Source organism: Sus scrofa, chromosome 14, assembly GCF_000003025.6.
Source record: "Sus scrofa isolate TJ Tabasco breed Duroc chromosome 14, Sscrofa11.1, whole genome shotgun sequence".
NCBI lineage: Eukaryota > Metazoa > Chordata > Mammalia > Artiodactyla > Suidae > Sus > Sus scrofa.
In genome coordinates, this window is record NC_010456.5 from 19,338,613 (window position 1) to 19,360,903 (window position 22,291).

Here is a 22,291-nt window from a genome sequence, read left to right on the forward strand (position 1 = left end):
TAATGAAACAAGAAGTCACGATAGGCTAAGATAACATCTAATAAATATGATATCTTTTATAATAAATACCAATAAATTTTATTTATTTATTGTCTAATGTACTAATTAAATAAGTGGTAATTACTTTATTATTTGCCAGCTCTTTGGTTAATCAGTCCAAATGGCTTGTCAGAAAAGAGTTATTTTAAAACATCTAGTGAAAGTTTAGGTAAGTTAATTTGGTGATACAACTGTCAAAGTTAAAAGTTGTTTTTAATTATATGGCATAAAAGAGTAAATGGTCATTTAAGAATTAATTTGGGAGTTCCCGTCGTGGCTCAGTGGTTAACGAATCCGACTAGGAACCATGAGGTTCCGTGTTTGATCCCTGGCCTTGCTCAGTGGGTTAAGGATCTGGTGCTGCCGTGAGCTGTGGTGTAGGTCACAGACATGGCTCGGATCCCCTGTTGCTGTGGCTCTGATGTAGGCCGGTGGCTACAGCTCCAGTTAGACAGACCCCTAGCCTGGGAACCTCCATATGCCACAGGTGCGGCCCTAGAAAAGGCAAAAAGACAAAAAAAAAAAAAAAAAAAAGAATTAATTTGAATTTTACCTGCTAAAAATGAAGTATAACTAATTAGATTGGAACCAAACTTTTTTTTTTCTTTTACTTAAGCTGTATTTGGAGTGAATTCTAGTTTTATACAGACTCATTGAATACAATCAAAACAAACAATAAGTTATCAACTATATTTCCTGGGGAAAACGGGGACTCAAGTTGGGAAGAGCCATCTTCTCCTTTTTTAAAGTGAAAACTAGCCAGGACAAACTAGTTGCTCAGTGTAAGGACCCCAAGCTCATCCTTGGAACCTCGCACCCAGAGGTGCCCCAGACAGTGGTGCCAGAGACCCAAGGCATTGCTGTCTCCTGAATGTCTCTTTGTATATATTAATGAAAAATGGGTGTGATGTCTACGTTGGTCACATTGAAATGCCAGATCGGTGTTGTCAGATATGACTGAACTTTTCAACAAAGCAGAGGGATACTGAGGGACTTAGAAAGCTGTATACACGAGACTAGGGAATTTAATTATAAATAATAAGAATACCACAGAAACATGTGGTAAATTAAATAACCGGCAACTTAAAAATTGATTTGTGTTTCTTCAACACTCTGTCCCACTGGAGTACTTCCTGGGAAAATATTAAAGGAAGTTAAATGAGGAAATAATGTTAGGCATAAAACCCCTTCAGAGCTTTTAAACCATTAAAGTGCTTTATGTCACTCTAAACGAGGATTTGTCAGCATGCAAGGGTTACATTTCACCACAATTTAAAATGTTGACATCTCTTTCATAGATCAAAAAACAATTCCATCAGCTCAATTAAATATGTAAGTAAGTTCTTTGAAAAACATTCTCCAGAATGGGCACAATTTACTCAATCTTAGGAAGGTAAAATCTAAATGAAATGTTGGGGTGTTTTTGAGAATAAATCAAAAAATTGCATAAAAATCAATCAAACATAACTTATGAACCACTCTTAAAGGTTACTCTTCTACTGAGTTGTAAAAGCATAATCCTAGTTATGCAAATAATAAGGAATGTGGATGTCATGGGAAGAAAAACATGTGGTGTTTAAAATGTCAGTAGTGCAGTTCCCATTCTGGTGTAGTGGAAACAAATCCAACTAGGAATCATGAGGCTACGGATGCAATCCCTGGCCTCCCTGAGTGGGTTACACGGCTTGGATCTGGTGTTGCTGTGGCTGTGGTGTAAGCCAGTGGCTGTAGCCCTGATTTTAATTTGATCCCTAGCCTGGGAACCTCCATATGCTGTGGGGGCAGCCCTAAAAAAAATAAAAAATAAAAATAAAATGTCGATAGCAATGTTTTGGGAAAAAATGAAGACTGTCTTAAAAATATGCACTTGTGGTTATGTAAGCAAAATAATTTAATTATTAAGCACTAGCAGGTGAAAAATAAGGAAAACCACATCTAATTCATAGTTTGTATACAACCTTTATAAATATGCAAGTATGGAGGCATCTAATCCTCAGCAAAGATGAGAACTTGGAATACAACTGATCAAGAAGTTATGTTATTCAAAACCATGGTTTCTATTTATTTATGCTGTGTTAAATGGTATGTTCATATTAACTTTAGTGGAAAAATGCATGTAATGAGGGTTTAGTTAATATAGACATTTTAATATAACTTTGTAATTTATACAAAAATGAAGCAACATTCATTGAAATGAGAACTTCCTTTGCCATGCCCCTCTGTTATTCTACCCTTTAGGAAAGCCCAGCATCATGGCCACTGTACACTGATACCACCACCTCATCTGATGTATATTTAAAGATGCATTTAATATGGCACAAATGAAACTTTCCACAGAAAAGAAAATCATGGGAGTTCCCATCGTGGCTCAGTGGTTAATAAATCCAACTAGGAACCATGAGGTTGTGGGTTAGATCCCTGGCCTTGCTCAGTGGGTTAAGGATCCAGCATTGCCATGAGCTGCGGTGTGGGTTGCAGACACTGCTTGGATCCCACATTGCTGTGGCTCTGGCGTAGGCCAGCAGCTGTAGCTCCGATTGGACCCCTAGCCTGGGAACCTCCATATGCTGCAGGAGCAGCCCTATAAAAGGCAAAAAGACAAAAAAAAAAAAAGAAAGAAAATCATAGATATGGAGAACAGACTTGTGGTTGCCAATGGGGAGGGGAAGGGAGTGGGATGGATTGGGAATTTGGGGTTAGTAGATGCAAACTATTGCCTTTAGAATGGATAAGCAATGAGATCCTGTTGTATAGCACTGGGAACTATATCTAGTCACTTATGATGGAGCATAATAATGTGAGAAAAAAGAATGTATACATGCATGTGTGACTGGGTCACCTTGTTATACAGTAGGAAATTGACAGAACACTGTAAACCACTATAATGGAAAAAATAAAAATCATTACAAAATGAAAAAAAAATGATGATGCATTTAACATAGATGGTCATCTACAAGACAGATGACCTTCAGGAAGATCCTTAAGGGTCATCTGCTACCCTCTGCCTTTTTCAAATGTGGAAGATATACACACATAGTGCAAACACACACACACACAGACACACACACATCCCAAAACACACTGTGTAGAATTGGTGTTAATTCTTTAAACATGCAGAAAAATTCTTCAGTGAAGCCATCTTCACCTCTAGATTTCTCTTCAAAATCAGTTTTATTAATAATAATTATGCTATACAAATTACCAGTTTTATATTGAGTGAGCTGTGGTAGTTTGGTTTTCCAAGGAATTGGATGTCATCAAAATTGTCATATTTCTGTGTGTAGAGTGGTGTGTAATATTCCCATTTTATCCTTCTAAGGTCTGAGTGGTTCATAGAGATAACTAATTTAATTCCTGATATTAAGGATTTGTGTTTTCTTTTTTTCTTTGTCAGTCTTACCAGAGCTTTATCAATATTTTTAATTTCAGAGAAGCAGTTCTTTATTGTATCTGTTTTCTCTATTGTTTGTGTTTTGTTTTCAGTTTCATTGTTTTAGACTGTTATCTTTATTAGTTTTTTTTCCCCTTGGCTTGGATTTATTTTGCTCTTCTTTTTCTACATTCTTTTTGTTTTTGGTGTATTGGTATTTTATTTTTATTTTTTAAATTTTTTAAATTGTTATTTCACCAACACAATTTTTTTTTCTACTTTACAGCATGGTGACCCACTTACACATACATGTATACATTCTTTTTTCTCCCATTATCCTGCTCCATCAAAAGTGACTGTACAGAGTTCTCAGTGCTACGCAGCAGGATCTCATTGCTAATCCATTCCAAAAGCAATAGTTTGCATTTATTAAACCTCAAGCTCCCCATCCACCACACTCCCTCCCCCTTGGCCACCACAAGTCTATTCTCCAAATCTGTGATTTTACTTTCTGTGAAAAGGTTCATTTGTGCTGTATATTAGATTCCAGATACAAGTGATATTATACAGCATTTATCTTTCTCTTTCTGATTTACTTCACTCAGTATGAGAGTCTCTAGTTCCATCCATGTTGCTGCAAATGGTATTATTTTGTTCGTTTTTATAGCTGAGTAGTATTCCATTGTGTATTTTAGCCCTTCTTCTTAAGCCAATCATCTGTTGATGGACATTTAGGTTGTTTCCATGTCTTGGTTATTGTGAATAATGCTGCCATGAACATGCAGGTGCATGTGTCTTTTTCAGTGAAAGTTTTGTCTGGATATATGCTCAAGAGTGGGACTGCTGGGTCATATAGTAGTTCTATGTATAGTTTTCTAAGATACCTCCATACTGTTTTCCTAGTGGTTTTACCAATTTACATTCCCATGAATAGTGCAGAAGGGTTCCCTTTTCTCCACAGCCCCTCCAGCACTTGTTATTTGTGGACTTATTAATGTTGGCCATTCTGACTGGTGTGAGGTGGTACCTCAGAGTAGTTTTGATTTGCATTTCTCTAATGATCAGGGATGTTGAGCATTTTTTCTTGTGCTTCTTGGCCATCTGTATATCTTCTTTGGAGAAATGTACATTCAGGTCTTTTTCCGATTTTTCAATTGGGTTGTTGGCTTTTTTGCTGTTGAATTGTATAAGTTGTTTGTATATTTTAGAGATTAAGCCCTTGTCAGTTGCATCATTTGAAACTATTTTCTCCCACTCCATAGGTTATCTTTTTTTTCATGATTTCGTTTGCTGCACAAAAGCTTGTCAGTTTGATTAGGTCCCATTGGTTTATTTTTGTTTTTATTTCCGTTGCTTTGGGAGACTGACCTGAGAAAACATTTGTAAGGTTAATGTCAGAGAATGTTTTGCCTATGTTCTCATCCAGGAGTTTGATGGTGTCTTGTCTTATATTTAATTCTTTAAGCCATTTTGAGTTTATTTTGGTGTGTGGAGTAAGGGTGCATTCTAGTTTCATTGCTTTGCATGCAGCAGTCCAGGTTTCCCAGCAATACTTGCTGAAAAGACCGTCTTTTTCACATTTTATGTTCTTGCCTCCTTTGTCAAAGATTAATTGACCATAGGTGTCTGGGTTTATTTCTGGGTTCTCTATTCTTTTCCATTGGTCTCTATGTCCGTTTTGATGCCAGTACCACACTGATTACTCTGGCTTTGTAATATACCCTGAAGTCTGGGAGAGTTATGCTTCCTGCTTACATTTTGTTCCTCAGGATTGCTTTGGCAATTCTGGGTCTTTTGCGGTTCCACATAAATTTTTGGATTGTTTTTTCTACTTCTGTGAAAAATGTCATGGGTCATTTGATAGGGATTGCATTGAATCTGTAGATCACTTTGGGTAGTACGGCCAATTTTACAATATGAATTTTTCCAACCCAGGAGTGTAGAATATCTTTCCATTTCTTTACATCTTCTTTAATTTCCTTGATGAATGTTTTATAGTTCTCAGCATATAAGTCCTTTACCTCTTTGGTCAGGTGTATTCCCAGGTCTTTGATTTTGGGGGGTGAAATTTTAAAAGGTATTGTATTTTTGTATTCCTTTTCTAATATTTCATTGTTAGTATACAGGAATGAGACTGACTTCTGAATGTTAATCTTATATCCTGCTACTTTGCTGAATTTGTTGTTCAGTTCAAGTAGCTTTTGGGTAGAGTCCTTAGGGTTTTCTACATATAGTATCATGTCTTCTGCATACAGTGACAGTTTTACCTCTTCTCTTCCCATTTGGATGCCTTTTATTTCTTTTGTTTGTCTGATTGCTGTGCCTAGGACTTCCAGTACTATGTTGAATAAAAGTGGTGAGAGTGGGCATCCTTGTCTTGTTCCAGATTTTAGTAGGAAGGCTTTCTGCTTTTCTCTTTTGAGTATTATATTTGCTGTGGGTTTATCATAAATGGCTTTGATTATGTTAAGGAATGTTCCCTCTATACCCACTTTGGTAAGACTTTTTATCATGAATGGATGTTGGACTTTGTCAAATGCTTTTTCTGCGTCTATTGAGATGATCATGTGGTTTTTGACTTTTCTTTTGTGAATGTGGTGTGTGACGTTGATTGATTTGCATATGTTGAACCATCTTTGTACACCTGGGATGAATCCCACCTGGTTATGGTGTACGATCTTTTTGATATGTTGTTGGAGTCAACTGGCTAAAATTTTGTTGTGAATTTTTGCATCTATATTCATCAAAGATATTGGCCTACAGGTCTCTTTTTTGGTGCTATATTTGTCTGGTTTTGGAATTAGGGTGACAGTGGTGTCATAGAATGTCTTTGGGAATGTTGCTTCTTCTTCCAAATTTTGAAAAAGTTAAACGTAGACATATATAAGTTCCTCTCTGTATGTTTTGGTAGAATTCACCTGTGAAGCCATCTGGTCCTGAACTTTTATTTGCAAGGAGTGTTTTTATGACATATTCAATTTCATTTCTAGTGATCAGTTTGTTCAGTTGATCTATTTCTTCTTGACTCAGTTTTGGCAGGCTGCAAGTCTCTAGAAAGTTATCCGTTTCTTCCAGGTTGACAAATTTGTTACCATAGAATTGTTCATAGTATTCTCTCATGGTTTTTTGTATTTCTCTAGTATCAATTGTGACTTCTCCCTTTTCATTTATTATTTTGTTTATTTGGGTTTTTTCTCTCCTCTTCTTGGTGAGTCTAGCCAGAGGTTTCTCAATTTAGTTTACCTTTTCGAAGAACCACCTCTTGGTTTTATTGATTTCTTCAGTGATTTTTTGAATCTCTATTTTATTGATTTCCTCTTTGATCTTTATGATTTCCTTCCTTCTGCTGACTTTAGGTTTTGTTTGTGGTTCTTTTTCTAATTCATTTAGGCGGTGGGTTAAGTTGTTGATTTGAGATATTTCTTCTTTTTTGAAGAAGGCCTATATTTCTATGAACTTCCCTCTGGGTACTGCTTTTGCAGCATCCCATAGATTTTGAGTGGTTGTGTATTCACTATCATTTGTCTCCAGGTATTTTTTAATTTCCTTCTTGATTTCCTCATTGACCTATGGTTTTTTAGTAGCATGTTGTTTAGTCTCCATGTAGTTAGTTTTTTTTTTTCGTTTATTTTCCTGTGATTGATTTTTAGTCTCATGCCATTGTGTTCAGAGCAGATAGTTGAAATAAGTTCTCTACTCTCAAATTTGTTGAGGTTAGCTTTGTGCCCCAGTATGTGATCAGTTCTTGAGAAGGTTCCATGTGCACTTGAGAAGAATATATATTCTGATATTTTTTGGATGTACTATCCTGAAAATGTCAATTAAGTCTAACTTTTCTATTGTGTTCTTTAGGATCTCTGTTGCCTTATTGATTTTCTGTCTAGAGGATCTGTCCAGTGATGTGAGTGGGGTGTTAAAGTCTCCTACTATGATTGTATTCCCATCAATTTCTCCTTTTATATCTGTTAGTATTTGTTGGAGGTATCTGGGTGCTCCTATATTAGGGGCATACATATTGAAGGTTGTAATATCCTCTTCTTCAATGGATCCTTTAACCATTAAATAATGTCCTTCTTTGCCTTTCTTTATGGCCTTCGTTTTCAAGTCTATTTTGTCTGATATGAGTATTACAACTCTTGCTTTCTTGTCTTCTCCATTGGCATGAAATATCCTTTCCCACCCCCTCACATTAAATCTATATGTGTCCTTTGCCCTAAAGTGAGTCTCTTGTAGACAGGAGATTGTAGGTTTTTGCTTTTTTATTCAATATGCCACTCTGTATCTTTTGATTAGAGAATTCAGTCCATTGACATTTAAGGTAATTATTGATAGATATGTATTTATTTCCATTTTAAACCTTGTTTTCTGGTTGATTCTATGTTTCTCTTTTCTTTTTTTGGCTGAATGGTTTATTTTATACTTTGAGTACTTTTCAGTTTTTGTGACTGTAATGTTTGGTTTTGATTTGTGGTTGCCCTGTTTTTTTAGCAGGTTAAGCCTTCCTATATCTGCTTGCTTTTTCCTGATAGTCATATAGGCTCAGACATATCATTAAAATAAAAAAAAAACAATCTCTATTTTCATATTTTTCTTCCCCACATTGTATGATTTTGATGTCTTTTTTTAACATCTTCATGTTTAGATCTGTATGCTGGCTTATTTAAGTGATTGCTTTCCAATTGTGGTTTCTTCCATCCTAATTCTTCTTTTTCTATCTTTTTTTCTCTCTCTTTTAATTTAGAGAAGCCCTTTCAGTATTTCTTTTAGAATGGGTTTAGAATTGCTGTACTCTTTTAGCTTTTGTTTGTTGGAGAAATTCTTTATTTCCCCTTCTACTTTAAATGATATTCTTGCTGGATAGAGTATTCTAGGTTGCAAATTTTTTTCCTTTCAGCACTTTAAATATATCTTGCCACTCCCTTCTGGCCTGCAGTGTTTCTATAGAGAAATAAGCTGATAGCTTTATGGGGGTTCCCTTATAATTGATGCTTTGCTTTTCTCTTGCTGCCTTTAAAATCCTCTCTTTATCTTTAACTTTTGCCATTTTTATTATAATATGTCTTGGTGTGGTCCCATTTGGGTTCAACTTGTTTGGGGCCAACTTGTTTGGGGCCCTCTGTGCTTCCCATATTTTGATATCAGTATGCTTTAGATTTGAAAAGTTTTCAACCATAATTTCCTCAAATATATTTTCAATCCCCTTTTCTTTTTCTTTTCCTTCTGGAATTCCTGTTATGTGTAGATTGGCCTGCTTTATATTATCCGATAGGTCTCTTATATTGCTTTTATGTTTTTTCATTTGATTTTCTGTCTGCTGTCCTGATTGGGTGATTTCCATTATTTTATCTTGAGGTCGGAATTTCAGTAACTAATTGAAATCTTTCTTTTGTAACCCATTCATTGAATACTTTAAATTTCACTATTGTTAACCACATCCCGCAAATTTTTATGTGTTGTATTTTAATTTTCATTATCTTGACACTTCCTCTTTCACACATGGATTATTTAGAAGTTGTTTAATGATTTCTTGTTTGATTTGGTTGCAGTTAAAAACACTATCTGTATGTTAGCAATTTTTTTTTAGATTTTATGAGTTTTGCTTTATGGCCCCAGATACAGTAAATCTTGGTATACATTATGTGGGATCGGAAAATTTTGTGTGTTTCACTGTTGTTAGAGTGTTCTATAAATATTGATTCTGTTAGTTGATATTGGGTTCTATAGCCTTGCTGATTTTTTCCTAATTATTGTATCAATTATTGAGAAAATATTATTAAAGTTTCCAACCACATTTATAGCTTTGACTATTTCTCCACATATTTTGTAGCTCTTTTTTTGGTGCTTACATATTAAGGATTGTTATCTTTTCTTGGCAGAAACTCTTTTATCATTATACAGTATCTATCTCTCACAGTTCTTTGTTCTGAAATTTAATATTGCCACTTTGGTTTTTTTGATTAATGATTGCATGGCATATCTTTTCCCATTATTTAACTTTTAAACTGTCTATAGCATTATAATTGAAGTCAGTTTCTTGAAGGCAGCATATATCTGGGTCATGCTTTTCAATTCTCTCCGATAATCCTCCTCTGTCTATAGTTGGTGCTTTTAGACCATTTACACTTAATGTGATAATAGATATGTACAGGTTTACATCCACCATTTTTGTTTGTTTAATATTTGTTCTTAGGTTTTCATTTCTCTGTTTTTGTTCCTGCTTTCCTATAGTTTACTTGAACATTTTTAGAATTCCATTTTCATTTATCCATAGTATTTTTATTGCATGTGTTTTATAGTTTTTTTTAGTGGTTGCTCCAGGTGTAGTACTATATATGCATAACTTATCACAGTCAATTGATTTACCAGTCTAAGTAATGTGTAAAAATTTACCTCTCTTCATGTTTACACCTTCCCCCCTTAAAATACATTTAGAAAAAATGTATTTTTCTAATACATTCAGTATTTTTTCTAATACAAATTTAGAACTACATCAGACAGTGTAACAATTTTTGCTTCAATCACCAAATGTAACTGAAAATTTGAGAAGAAAAGTCAATTTCATTTACCCATAATTTTTCATACTGTGTTCCTCTTTCCTCCCTAATGTTCCAAAGCTCCTTCTTTAATCATTTCATTCCTGTTTAGAAAACCCCTTTAACAGTTATTTTAAGGTAGTTCTGCTGACTACAAATTCTCTTCATTTTTTTCACCTGATTTCCTCACCTGATACCTTAATTTCTTTCTTAATTCTCACAATATATTTTCATTGGACACAGAATTCTTCCATTGGATAAAGAATTTCAGCATAGGTGCCACTTCCTCCTGGCCTTATGAGAATAGGGAATCATCACATACTGTTTTGGAATTTCAAATATTGAATCCTTTTCACCATTCCAGTTAACAAAAGTGAATATTTATTGTACAATACATTATAGGCAAATTTAACGGCATATTCTATGGTTTAGGAGTCTAAAACAATTTTAAGAAATAAATACTCTAATCAGTTATTCCTTCTGCATTTCCTTTTCCTGTGCTGAGGCCCTTTTCAGAAGTGATGTACACATTTTTCTATATTTTCTGTAAGGTTTGAGTAGTTGTTAAACTATATTATGCTATATATCATCTTTCTTTTTAGTCTGGTATATAGCATAATATACCCTTTCTTCCCTCTTTCTCATACAGAAAAGACTGAAAAAATCAAAATCGAAGCCATAGGTGCTAGGGAAATCCATCTCAAAAAAAAAAATATTCAGAGGTCACAAGCCTCGTAGGGGCATAAATAGCAATATAAAGAGTGAAATTTAACAGATGTGAGACACAGAGAAATCCTTCTTCAAAGGGAGCTCAAAAATATTATAGGAAATGGCCCAGATTTAATTGGCAAGTGCTTAAGGGCTCCTCTTTGAGATATTCTTTCCTTCAGATCTGATAGGAAGTGAAAGCATTTTTAAGAAACCTCTTTGAAAAAAAAGGTGTCAGAATTAGGTAGCAAAACTATGAAGTAGTTTCCCTTTGTCATGCCCGACTAGCTCACAAGGGAGTGAACTTAGAAAGCAGGTGACCTGATAAAATATCCCTAAGAGTGGGATTAGGACACAGCAAGAGAGTATGCCAAAAAAAAGGGGGGGGATAGCAATTGAAGAGAACAAGAGCTACACAGAACTTAGTTGAGTGGTAATGGCTTTTAGAGTGAGTCTGTGCTGACAAAAAGAAGAGGCATATTAACGTGGCTTTTTGGTTTATTTCTACTTTTAAAGATGAAAAGATTGCATATATAATAGTGGGAGGGTCCCTCAAAAGGGGAGTTCTTAGTTTTAAAATATCCTTGATCCCTTTTAAACATAACTGGAGAGCATCTATATGAAAATGAATTAAGGTCAGGAGGCAATAAAACCTAGCAACAAGATGCTTAAATAGCTGTCCTGGAAGCCAGCCCAAAACAGATCAAATAAACTTTGCAAAAGGGATTGCAGTGCAAATGCAAGATTATTTCAAGGCAGACTTCAAATATTGTCCATCAGAAATGAAAACAAAATAATACAGATCCAGTATATAGGGTCATGAAAATTAAAGATATTAAATTAGTCTGACAAAACAGAAAATAAAAAAGGAACACTAATTTCTCCTCAATGAAAAAAATACATGTTTCATTAACAAAAATAAACAGGAAATGGGTCTATTGTGCTACACCCCACCAAGATGGAATTCTAAGAATAGAAGTAGAGGGAAGATTCATAGGTCTTGATATTATATTTAGACTCACAGGCGTTCTGTTCACCATAACAATCTGTTGGAAGGACGGTGCCCTTAATTAGTTATTTTTTCATAAAAATTTTCCATAAAAAGGTTCTACCACAATTTTTATACTAAGCCATGTAATTATTTAAGAATTTGAGTCCTGAAGATTCAATGGGAATTCAATAGAATGAAGAATACATGGTACTAGTTCTTATCTATTTCTGAGGATGGAAATAAACTGCATGAATAAAAGGCAATACATGATAAACTGGTTTTGTTCTTTCAGCCTTGAGCTGGTGTACACCTATGGAGATGCAGGCAGCGGGACTCAGGAGAGAAGCCTGGCCATGTGAGCAGGGGTGTGTGTGACTTCTCAGCAGCCATCAGTCTTAAGTAGGCAAATACATTCTGAGTTGCCATATCTTAGAGTAAACACAGGACTGGTTTCAGACTCTCCTCTTACTTTTTGTGTAGCTGATATGAAGTAGATACAGTGTGAGATTTGTAATCGTGGAAAACTGAGATGAAATTCCAGATCTCCCAACTGTTTGTTGAGTGAATTTAGGATTATATCTTTTCTGAAGAAACTTCAATTTTCTATTTTGTAAAGCAAATTATATTATCCAACTTGCTAAAACACTGCCTATCTATATTAGTGAGAGATCTCGTAAAACAAAGCCAATGGGAGATATCAATATCACTATCCATCTATCATCTATCTATCTATCATCCATCCATTTATCTATCTATCTATCTATCTATCTATCTATCTATCTATCTATCTATCTATCCATCTGTATAGACAGAGTTATCCCTTGGTAACCATAGGGATTTGATTCAGCAGCCCCCAGGGATACCAAAATTCAGGTGCTCAAGCCCTACAATTAGCCCTCTAAATCTATGGTTTGTGATCCATGGATTCAACCAAACATGGATTGTGTAGCACTATAGTGTTTATTATTGAAAAGAATGCACACAGAAGTGGACCCTTGCAGTTCAAACACGTGTTGTTCAAAGGCCAACTGTGTGTTTACACTCACATGCACATATATAATGGAAATCTATCATCTGGAATTGGTCCACATCATTATGGAGGCTGAGCTGTCCTAAGATCTGCAGTTGGCCTAATGGAAACCCCACAGAGCCAATGGTACAGCTCTAGCCCGAGTCCAAAGATCCTAAAAACCAGGAGAACTAGTGGTATAAATTCTAGCCCAAGTTCAAGGGCAAGAGAAACCCATGTTCCAGCTCAGCAGACAGGCCAAGTTCCTCTGACTCAACCTTTCTGTTCTGCTCAGGTCTTCAGTTGACTGAATGAGGCCATCCACATTGAGGAAGGCATCTTCTTTCAATTGTCCTCCAATCCAAATGTTAGCCTCATCCAGAAACAGCCTCACAGACACACCCTTAGTAAGTCTTGACTCATTACCTGGGTAACATGTGGCCCAGTCAAGTTGACATAGAAAAGTAACCACCACATTACCAACAAAACATATAAAGGAATGAACAATAAACTAAAACATAGCAGGCACTCAACAGATTATTGGCTACAGTGTGTAGTTTCCAGCATGGGAGTGTTTGAAGTCTAGGCTCACCAACCTCGCTTTCCACTAAGGCTTCTGGAGAGTAAAGATCACAGAGAAGTTTAATTATGTGAGAGAAATCAATCAGAATTGACAGAAGGAAAGGGGTAATATGATTTAAAAACTCAACAAGTGAACATGACAGTAAGGTTGAACTTTGAGCATTGTGATATTCCAATCAGGAGCAAAAATGGGTTCCCTAGTTAAAACAGCTCTTACATCTGGGAATGTGATACCCCAGAACAATGTCTATGATCTGAAGGAGAGGATTTCCTTCTCCTTTCCCTTCATACTGTACATTTCCTAAAATAATTCTCACTACATAGTGAATGGAAGGCAGCATAAACCAAAAAATTGTGTTTGATGAATGTCATCTGCTGTCCCAGAACGTCATGAAAAAAAAAAGTGCTGCTAAAATTAAAAACATTAAATATTACTCTGGGTTAAATAAAAACATTTTGATCTATAGATTTAATGAAATTGTGAATCTTTTCATCTTTTTTGTTTTGATTATCACATTGATATAAAATACCTGGGGCATAATGGTCCCTGCCTATACATGTAATCCACATGGTAATAGCTAATAAAAGCTATTGCCAGATTTACATATAGCTCTAATAACAGGTGAAAGAAGGGATGAAGACAGGTATCTTTATGCCAAATGTTTAAAATATTTGAATCAGTTTCTAATCTTTATAACATAATTATTGGGTAGGTACTATTATTATCCATTGAAGGTGAGAAACTGAGACACAGATGGGTTAAAATAACGTTTCCAAAGTTATATGGCCATTAACTGGCAGATCTATCATTGGAACTCAGGTTGGCTCTTTTTTTTCGTCTATATTTTATAAATACAAATTTATAAGATTTGTAAAATTCATTAAAAAGAAAGATGAGGCAGTTTCTGTGAACTCAAAAATTTGAGATTGGGACATCTGACGGTTGCAAAGGAGTATTAGCAGTGGAATATCTAGATTATTTCTATATTCCATTTTAGTAGTGCAGTGTTAGAAAAAAATACATCCATAAGTAGTTGCAGAGGTAACAATCTTCTAAAAGTTTATTTTATCTTCTGAGTATCTTCTTGAATTCATTGGATCCCAAAGCAAGAAAGAACTGGAAGTTTTTCTTTTCTTTTTTTCTTTTGGATCATTACAAAAGACTTTTCTTTTAAATACTCAATGAATTTTACTACATTTATAGTTGTACAATGATCATCACAACCCGATTTTATAGCATTTCCATCCCCCAAACCCAACTCATCAACAACCACCAACCTGTCTCATTTGGAAGCCATAAGATTTTCAAAGTCCGTGAGTCCATATCTGTTCTGCAAAGAAGTTCATTGTGTCCTTGTAAAATTTTTGTTTATTTATTTTTCTCTTTTTGTCTTTTTAGGGCTGCACCCATGGCATATGGATGTTCCTAGGCAAGGAGTCTAATCAGAGCTGTAGCCACCAGCCTATGCCACAGCCACAGCAACATCAGATCTGAACCGCCTCTGCAACCTACACCACAGCACAGGGCAACGCCAGATCCTCAACCCACTGAGTTAGGCCAGGGGTCCAAACTGCAAACCTCATGGTTTATAGTCAGATTTGTTTCCACTGTGCCACAACGGGAACTCCTTTTATGTCTTTTTTTTAGATTCCACATTTAAGTTGTAGCATATGAAGTTGGTGTCTCACTGTCTGACTTACTTCACTTGGCATGATAATTTCTAGGTCCATCCATGTTGCTGCAAATGCCATTATTTCTTTCCTTTTGATGGCTGAGTAATATTCCATTGTGTATATGTACCATTTCTTCTTTAGTAACTCCTCAGTTTATGGACATTTAGGTTGTTACCATGTCTTCACTGTTGTAAAGAGTGCTGAAATGAACATTGGAGTACACGTATCTTTTCGAGTCATTGATTTCTATGGATAGATGCTGAGCAGTGGGATTGCTGGATCAAATGGTAATTCTGTTTTTAGTTTTCTAAGGAATCCCCATACTTTTTTCCATGGTGGTTGCACCAATTTACATTACAACCAACAGTGTCTGAGGGTTCCCTTTTCTCCACACCCTCTCCAGCATTTATTGTTTGTAGACCTTTTGATGATGGCCATTCTGACTGGTGTAAGGTGGTACCTCATAGTGGTTTTGATTTGCATTTCTCTAATAATGAGTGATGTTGAACATCTTTTCATGTGTTTTTTGGCCAACTGTATGTCTTTGGAGAACTATTTGTTTAGATCTTCTGACCATTTTTTGATGGGTTGTTTGTTTTTTTGGTATTGAGCTGAAGAAGGTGTTTATAAATTTTGGAGATTAATACCTTGTAAGTCACTTCATCTGTAAATATTTTCTCCAATTCTGTGGGTTCTCTTTTTGTTTTGCTTAGGGTTTCCTTTGCTGTACAGAAACTTCTAAGTTTACTTAAGCCCCATTTGTTTATTTTTGTTCTTATTGACATTACTATAGGAGATGGATCTGAGAAAATATTCCTGCGGTTTATGTGAGAGACTGTTTGGCCTACATTTTCCTATAAGAGTTTTATAGTAGCTGGTCTTATATCTAGGTCTTTAACCCATTTTGAGTTTATTTTTATGTATGGTGTTAGAAAGTGTTCTAATTTTATCCTTTTACTTGTGTGTCCAGTATTCCAAGAACCACTTATTGAATGGGCTATGTTTTCTCCATTGTATATTCTTGCCTCCTTTGTCATAAATTAGTTTACTGTAGGTGTGTGGGTTTAATTCTGGGCTTTCTATCCTGTTCCACTGATAAACATTTCTGTATTTGTGCCAGTACCATATGATTTTGATGACTGTAGCTTTGTAGTATAGTCTGAAGTCAGGGAGCCTGATTCCTCCAGCTCAATTTTTCCTTCTCAGTATGTCTTTGGCTATTCTTTGTCTTTTGTGCTTCAAAACAAACTTTAAGATATTTTCTTTTAGTTTGGTGAAAAAAATGTCCTTGGTACTTTAGATATGTATTGCATTAAATCTGTAGAATACCTTGGGTAGCATATTCATTTTTATAGTATTGATTCTTCCAATCCAAGAGCATGGTACATCTTCCCATCTGTTTGTGTCATTTTTGTTTTCTTTCATTGGTGTCTTACACTTTTCAGAGTACAGATCTTTTGTCTCCTTAAGTAGGTTTATTCTGAAGTATTTTAATCTTTTGGATGTGATGGCAAATGGGTTTCCCTGATTTCTCTTTCTGATCTTTCATTGTTAGTATATAGAAATGCAGTCAATTTCTGTGTATTAATTTTGTATCCTGTGACTGCCAAATTCATTGATGAGCTCTAACAGTTTTCTGGTAGCATCATTAGGATTTTCTAGGTATAGTATCATGTCATCTGCAAATAGTGATAGTTTTAATTTTCCTTTCCAATTTATTAATTTTGTCTCTTTTTCTTCTCTGTTTGCCATGGCTAGGACTTCTAAAACTATGTTGAATAGTGGTGAGAGCAGACACCCTTCTCTTGTTGCTGATCTCAGCAGCAATTCTTTCAGCTTTTCACCATTGAAAATTATGTTAGCTGTGGGTTTGTCATATATGGCCTTTATTATGTTTAGGTAATTTCCCAAAATGCCCATCTTCTGAAGGGTTATTATCAGAAATGGGTGTTGGATTTTGTGAAAGTCTTTTTCTGAAACTATTGAGAGGATCATATGGTTTTTATTCTTAAGTTTGTTAACGTGGTATATCAGAATGATTGCTTTGCAGATATGGAAGAACACTTGCATCCCTGGGATAAATCCCACTTGATCATGATGTACAATCCTTTTAATGTATTGTTGGATTTGGTTCGCCAGTATTTTGCTGAAGATTTTTGCATCTATGTTCATCAGTGAAATTGGCCTATAATTTTCTTTTTTCATGGTACCTTTGGTTTTGGTATCAAGGTAAAGGTGGCCTCATAGAATGAGTTTGGAAATTTTCCTTCCTCTGCAATTTTTTTGAATAGTTTCTGAAGAGTAGGTGTTATGTCTTCTCCAAAGGTTGGATAGAATTTGCCTATGAAGCCATCTGGTCCTGGACTTTTGTTTGTTGGAAGTTTTTAATCACAGTTTCAATTTATGTACTTGTGACTGATCTGATCATCTTTTCTATTTCATCTTGGTTTAGTATTGGAAGATTGTACTTTTCCAAGAATTTGTCCATTTCTTCTAGGTTGTCTGTTTTATTGGCATATAGTTGCATGCAGTAGTCTCTTATGCTCCTTTGCATTTCTGTGATGTCCATTGTTACTTCTCCTTTCTCATTTCTAATTTTATTGATATGAGTCCTCTCTCTTTTTTTCTTGATAAGTCTGGCTAAGGATTCATCAGTTTTGTTGATCTTTTCAAAGAATCAGCTTTAAGTTTCATTGATCTTTTCTATGGTTTTCTTCATTTCCATTTCATTGATTTCTGCTCTGATCTTTATGATTTCTTTTCTTCTGCTAACTTTAGGTCTTGTCTGTTCTCTCTCTAGCTGCCTTAGATGTAAAGTTAGGTTGTTCATTTGAGCTTTTTCTTGTTTTCTGTGGTAGACTTGTATTGATATAAACTTGCCTCTTAGAACGGCTTTTGCTACATCCCATAGGTTTGAAGTGTCTTATCTTTATTGTCATTTTCTTCTAGGTATTTTTTAACTTCCTCTTTGATTTCTTCAGTGATCCATTGGTTGTTTAGTAGCATGTTGTTTAGTCTCCACGTGTTTGTGTTTTTTGCAGTTTTTTCAAGTTGTTGATTTCCAGTCATATAGCATTGTGGTCAGAAAAGGTCCTTGATATGATTTCAGTTTTCTTAAAGTTATTGAGGCTTGATTTGTGGCCCAGAATGAGATCAATCCTAGAAGATGTTCTGTGTGCACTTGAGAAGAATGTGTATTCTGCTGCTTTTGAATGGAATGTCCTATAAATATCTATTACATCCATCTGGTCTAATGTTTCATTGAGGGCCTGTGTTTCCTTGCTGATTTTCTGTCTGGATGAACTGTCCATTGCTATAAGTGTGGAGTTAAAGTCTCTCACTATTGTTGTGTTATTGTCAGTTTCTCATCTTATGGCTGTTAGCAGTTGCCTCATATACTGAGGTCATCCTATGTTGGGTGCTCATATATTTACAATTGTTATATCTTTTTCTTGGTTTGATCCTTTGATCATGATCCTTGATCATTCCTTGTCTCTTATAATATTCTTTATTTTAAGGTCTATTTTTTCTGATAGGAGTATTGCTACTCCAGCTTTCTTTTAATTCTCATTTTCATGGAATATTTTCTTCCATCCTCTCATTTTCAATTTGTATGTGTCCCTAGAAATGAAGTAGGTCTCTTGAAGACAGCATATATAGAGATCTTATTTTTGTATCCATTCAGACAGTCTCTGTCTTTTGGTTGAGGCATTTATTCCATTTACATTTAAGGTAATTATTGATATGTATGTTCTTGACATTTTATTAATTGTTTTGGATTTATTTTGCTCTTTTTTCTTCCCTTCTTCTCTTGTTCTCTCTTCTTTTGTTTTTATAAATATCTTTAGTGTTGTATTTGAGTTGATTTTTCTTATTTCTGTGTGTATCAATTGCAGATTTTTGGTTTGCAGTTACCCTAAAGTTTTGATATAGGAGTGTACAGTAGAAATTTACAGAACCAACTACAATGGAAAACATAAAAATCATTAAAACAAACAAACAAATCTTAAAATCAAATCTTGGAGTTCCTGCTGTGGTACAGTGGATTAAGAATCCAACTGCAGTGGCTCAAGTTGCTGCAGAAGCAAGGGTTTGATCCCTGGCCCAGTGCAGTACATTATGAAAGATTCAGCATTGCTGCAGCTGCAGCATATGTTGCAGATACAGCTCAGATTTGATCCCTGGCCTGGGAACTTCCATATTCCATAGGGGCAGCCATAAAAAAAATCAGATCTTCTCTAGAGTTGCATAGAGTTTCTGGAAAGACTCACAAAAGGAAAGAAGGAAGTAAGTAATTTTTTGTCTTTCTTAAGCATAGTTGGAATGAAATGAGGTTGAACAGGAAACTGTGAGGCATGTTAGCCCAGAACTGACTCCCCAGCAAAGTTCAGGAAGCCTCTGTCACTGGCATCAATTAAATGGGGCAGCTCTGCAGGAAGAAACATTGAGAAATAAAGTATAACTGATGTCCTTCATTACTATGGGAATGGATGAGATGCTTCCAGTGACAATTCCTGCTTTTCTGCCCTGATTTAAGATACATGCATGATCACAGGATGAACCACCTCTCACTTGTCCACTCTCATTCTTTAAATGCTCACAGAGAGGCCAGTTTGGCTGCCATACCCAGTTATTTTTAAAATTCCTATTTAAAGCTGCCAATTACATAGGTAATTAAGAGAAGTTACCCAAGCTTGTGGACAAATGCATTGTGTCCACTAACTCAAAGTAGGGAAGATGGGAGAAAATAACTATTGGGAAGGGCAGCTTCAGTTATTACACCTACTGTTATGACACCTGGTGTGCTAGAGTCCAGGGCTTTCTATCCCAGAGATAACACTGACATAATTCACTCTCAGCAATGGCTCATCTCAGCAAGCACACAGCACATGGAGCACTGAGTCACTGTGCTTAATTGGAACAGAAAGATTATGAATGAAAGTTGGAAAGGACATCTGAGTTAGAGGGAGCTCTTTATCAGCTTATAATTTAATATTTGAACCCTTTTAATGACTTTTAATTTCCTCCTTTCAGAATCTTACCTAGAGAAACTTCTAACTCATACTGGACTTTGATTACTGGACTAGGCTTTCTGTTCTCCATGACAAATACATAGTCTACTATTTTACACATATATGGAAAATACATCATGCTTTATTTCTGAAATTGAATATAAGTATACTAAAATTTCAGTTACAAGCCAGTTTGGTTTTAAAGCCCATGAAATAAGATATCAGGATCTATTCTCTTTTAAAGAAAAATGATGTTACCAGAAATTAAAACATGCTATTCCTAATAGCTTTATTTTTCTTGTATTCACACAGAGCTCCTTTGAATGTCTATGAAAATCAGATTAATAAGCATTGAAATAAAACACCACTCTAAATTCATAGTTCATTTTCAGCCTTATGTTTGAGGACACAGAAGACTTATTACTACTCTGCCTTGGATCATTTATGAAATTACACACTGTATGTGTTCAGGGCCCCTGTCCATTGAATAATAGTTATATCTATATAACAGTTTATAGGCTTCATACATAACACCTTTTATTTTTCTTTTTATGTGCATTCCCAGGCCAGGGGTTGAATCAGAGCCTCAGCCTCAGCCTATCCCACAGTCAGAGCAATACCAGATCTGAGCCACATCTGTGACCTACACTGCATCTTATAGCAATGCCCAGATCCTTAACCCACTGAGCAAGGCCAGGGACCAAACCCACATCATCACAGAGACTATGTTGGGTTCTTAACCCACTGAGCCACAATGCAAACTCTCTTATCACCTTTTCTTAATATGATTGATCCAGAGAGTTAGGGAGAACCAGCCCAAATTTAACTTCATTTTTAATTACCTCATCTGAAAAATGAGGATCTCATAAGATGGTGTGTGCCCTAGAGATCTACAGTGCCACTTTAAAGGGATAACCTATCTCTAGAACCCTGTATCAGGTACGGAATCCATCAGGTAGTCCATGAGTGTCAGGGAGCTTACCAGTAGCACCAAGAAGGCTTCCAGTAATCCCTTGACTGTTCCCATCTCCGGTTATCATGCCCATGATAAGCTGTTCTTCCTTCTGTACCCAGTGTAAATTTTATGGATAATCAGTAGAATCACATTCTCAAATTTTTGACCATCTCCAACTTCATTATACCCACAATTCTTATTCTATCCAACTTTCTTCCTACTACATTCATGTCTGCCCGCATGTAACTGGATGGGAATAGACACATAGACACACACACACACACACACACACACACACACACACACACACACACACACACACACTCTACACACATTCTAATTTGTCTAACATCAAATTTACACCCATGAATCCATCATTCAAGGGCCCAGTAATCTGCACACATTTCCTGAGTCACTTCATGCTCCACACAATGAAACAACCATTTTACACCTCCTCCATGAAAATCTTAACCCGTCCTCAATATTCTCACTTTTCTTCAGATATTTGCTCAAGTGTCAGCTTCCTGATGACCATTCTCTGATGCTGACGGAACTCTAATCCTCCCCAAGCCCCAGAATCCATCCTCTATCCTCCCAGCCTTGCTCAGTTTTCCCCCCAGCATCTCCCCACTTCTAACTTTCCCTATAACGTACTTATTTGCAATCTCCTTGAGGAGCTTAAACCCAAAGCCTCTGGCTATGTCTCACTGTAATGCCCCTTCCCCGACCTTGACCAGTCTGGGCTGCTCACCCCCTACTAGGGAAGGAATGTTACACCAGGCCACCATATAACCTGTTCCCTATGCAAATAAGGTATCCTGCTTAAGACCAATCAGAAGATCAAATTGGGTCTCCACTCAGGCCACATTGTGGGGTATAAAAACTATTGCAGAGTGAGTCATGCCCTCTTTTTTAACCAGCATGCACATAAGTCCTCTCTCCCTCTCTGAAAAATGTACTTTCAAATTTATCAATTTGTAAAATGTCCACCATTTCAATGCTTTGTTACAGTGAGACAGGTACCAAGGAAACTCTGATGGTATCACAATCACTAATCACTTTGAGCTTAAGGGGGTTTTGTTTGTTTGTTGCTTATAAAATAAAAATGTTTTTGAATTTAGTTACATTTGGTCTCAATTTCAACAATTTCTACATTCTCATTTTATAAATAGTTTCCAATCTCAGACATCTGTTTTTTGACCCAAGATCTTTATCAAGATAAATTATATGACCAGTAGAGAATCTAAAAACTCCTGGAATCTATGGTTTCCTATAAACTCCAAAATGCTACCTATAAAACCTAAATTATATGTTTGTTAAAAGTTAATACCATCTCAGTAGTGTTCTATAGGACATTTAAGTTAGCTTACCTGTGAATTCATCTTTAATAAATACTTTTATGGAAAAGATGAGATGAG

General features: G+C 35.7%; 1 long non-coding RNA gene across 1 annotated transcript in view; it reads right to left on the bottom strand.

The window, feature by feature from the left end:
* Positions 1 to 22,291, bottom strand: part of LOC110256746 — a 182,736-nt gene that overhangs the window by 23,383 nt on the left and 137,062 nt on the right. The gene's annotated exons all lie outside the window — the stretch shown is intronic.